A 3,151-nucleotide genomic window follows, 5' to 3' on the forward strand; every position below is an offset into this window, starting at 1 on the left:
ATTCTAATTTTATGACCAGCACCTGTAAATCCCTTGTCAACATTCAGCTGTTTATGATGCCATTTTCATTTTTTATTAGAGATGCACACCGATCCAGTTTGTATCGGTCCCAATATTTTAAGAAACCTAAATCAGGGCATCGATTTTTCATTTTGTTGCAGAAATTGCCTCAAGTATATGTAATAAGGAGCTCAAATTAGTTGTGTATATGTACCCAAATGTTTCTTCTTTTTTGGCATGTTGGCTAATTTACCTGCTCCTCTTTCTTCCCATCTTTTCTTTTTTAATATTTGGAGGGGCTGCTCCGCCCTTATATGCAAAGTATTATGCAAAGTACTACTTCACTTTATGGGGTTAAAGAAAACCAACACATTCTGCTTTGGCCTTGGAGGCATCCATTTAGGAAACCACCCATGTTTAGACTGCACATACAATGCAAGGTACTGTTTAAGAAAGTTTAGGTCATTCAGTTTTTTCTCCAACATGCTGCAGATCTTCTGTAAGCCTGTTGTGAAGAATGTTTTGGTGGGGATAGCAGCATCACAGTCTGTGCCTTAAAAATTCTAAACAGGTGTTAAGGAAGGCTGGCTTTGTTTTCTGGACTGGGCTGGAACCTTTGGAGCTGACTGTGAAAAGAACAATGCACAATAAAATAAATAATATAATGGACAACCCTGAGCATTTTCTTCACAAAATTGTAATTGGACGTCTTTGGTCAGTGGCTTCTTCATTCTTGCTGTAATGGAGACCGCTAAAGGAGATCCCTTCCATATCCATCACAATGATTCTTTAAGGAAACTTGGGTCATTTGAATTGCAAAATTTAATTTCTCTTTGGGGAAATATTTTTCATATGAACTGAATCTGGAGCAGCTGATAAGGTGCTTAACTGTTCTCCTATAAAGAGATAATTTACTCTCAGATTGGAATTTTTACCAAAACTATTACAGCATCTGAAGGACATGTATGGACATGCTTTCAATCAGTTGAAGAAGAAAATATATTTTCTGCAATATATTTTGTTGAAGTGAAAAAAGTTAAATCAGTCTGCTTTATATATATTAATGCTAGAATTTTATTTTTTGCAACCATCCTTGGGAAACTTAAACAGAAAAATAGCTCAGAAAAATAATTTGAGAATAGGACTTTTTTTTTTTTTCTTTTGTATTTTTATGTTTTTGATTTTGTTTACCAGCACTGATATGAACAGTTGTAATCTTGTCAAAATGGAACAGCAAAAAACAAACAAACAAAAAAAACATTAAATGTTAGACTTGGTTAGCCCATGTCTAACTTTTTAATTACCTTTACTTTTTAAACTGACATCATTAAAGATTTTTTGTAATATCAGCTTTTTACCTTTTATTTTGTTTTTAGATTAAATAAAACTTCCTCCTCCTCCCTGTTTTTGGAGTTAATTTGTTTTAAAAGCTTTTTTCCCCATCTCACACCTCTTGGTTCAAACTCAATGACGTCCTTGTTGATCTTGAACTTGAGGTCACTAATTATTTTCAGGATGGTTTGTCAGTGGTAAGGAACAAAACATAATGGAAAACCCCCAAAAATGTCATGCATTTACCAGTCCATTCATGGCTCCTTAAAAACATAAATGGATTAAACACAAAATCTTGTAGTGTGATTGTGTTTTTTGAGAAGTTAAATTAATCTTAGGCTGAAGTGATTTTTTTTTTTTACATCACACTGTGAGACTAAGGATATGTTTTAATTGCACTAATTGATTCTCATCTATATTGATTATCAAAATCTGATTTTGACACTGCATGCCAATTTTCACTTAAAATGATCACGGATGCAATCTGAGGTGCTGCATTTTTTCATAAGTATACATAACCATGGTTATACATTGCATATTTTTTGAATAGTACGGTGACATTTAGATGTCCTTACATTCTGACTGTAACACAAACATGTCTGTTGTAGCCGGGCTAATAAGATGGGATATTTCACATCACACTGTTCATCTGAGCAGACAACTTTATGCTATAAAGAAATGTCATGGGTGTTGAGCGCACTTGACAGTAACACATCAAGAACACTTGAAAGCAGAGTGTCCAGACACTTTGACCCCCAATGTTCTGGGGGAGGCAGAACTGAGTGTGGCTATGTTCATCTTTATTATTTATTGTCTTCCCACTATGTGAGGCAGCTAATTAAAAGCCAGCTCGCTCCAAAGAAGCCACAAGTTGTGTTACAAGATGACAATAAATGTTTATGGATAGCCCATTGTCTGATGACCTTCTTGGGTGTGAAACGTCAATAAAACGTAATAATACTTATATATTTAGTTGTGTGCAGTGCAAAAGCCTCACAAGCTTAATATGCCTGAACGCCAGAGACAGTAAGCCGTAGGAACTAGCTGACCGCATAAAGTCCATAATAAAAACTAGTCTACAGTTTCTTATTTGGAAGGACAAAATCGTTTTGTTTACCTTGGCGATGACCAATCTTAGACTGTCGTACCGCGACGTGCTGTGCTGAGGTATCTCCTGTTAGAGACCGAGCAGAATTTGACAGTCTGTCCGGGTTGCACCATTCCCATACTTCTGCCTCCAGCAGCTCAATGAACACACCGTCAATTCGGCATAATCCTCGGCAAACGAGTTGATCTGACTGCAGTTCTCACTACTTGCTGATAAAAGAGGAATCTCTCTTCCAGAAATTATAATCGATTAAATTAGCAGCCGGTCACTTGAGAAAGCTTGGGTGTCCCTCTCCGATCTAAACTGACTGATAGCTTGTGGAATCCATCTAAATCAATTGCGAAACATAAAGCCCAGGCTAAAGTCATTCCAACTGTTGCCCGTATTCCAATACATCCTCATCAGTGAGAGTGAAGGAGGACAAAGCACCGTGTCTGCCAACTCGTTGTGCCCCACAGAGAGCTGCCCCTCCCGCTCTACTGAGTGCCTGCGGCCGTTGCCTGCATGATCCAGCAGTCAACTGAATAACATTCCTGATTCTGTGCACAACATTTTCGAAATAAGGTTTGCGGCATAATGATTCTTCGAAATGCAGAAAGCGTTCTTAAAGCAGAACTGCTCTGGATTGTCTTCCAAAATGATTGAAAAAGACAAAATGTGTTGAGAATTATAAGAAACAAACTAGAAAATTCCGCAGAAATTTTAAGGGGC

General features: G+C 37.2%; 1 protein-coding gene across 2 annotated transcripts in view; it reads right to left on the reverse strand.

Moving 5' to 3' along the window:
* tmem200b (transmembrane protein 200B) overlaps positions 1-3,085 on the reverse strand; it is a 13,775-nt gene extending 10,690 nt beyond the window's left edge. Inside the window, exon 1 of one of the 2 annotated variants that reach the window (XM_015026263.1) lies at positions 2,466-3,085. The gene's annotated coding sequence lies outside the window, so the exon portion shown is untranslated. Of the gene's footprint in view, positions 1-2,449 lie in introns of both variants that reach the window. The other variant, XM_015026262.1, reaches the window with a different exon arrangement.
* Positions 3,086-3,151: the final 66 nt, after the last annotated feature.

Source organism: Poecilia latipinna, unplaced genomic scaffold, assembly GCF_001443285.1.
Source record: "Poecilia latipinna isolate Pla-1442-1.1 unplaced genomic scaffold, P_latipinna-1.0 Scaffold4664, whole genome shotgun sequence".
Lineage (NCBI taxonomy): Eukaryota > Metazoa > Chordata > Actinopteri > Cyprinodontiformes > Poeciliidae > Poecilia > Poecilia latipinna.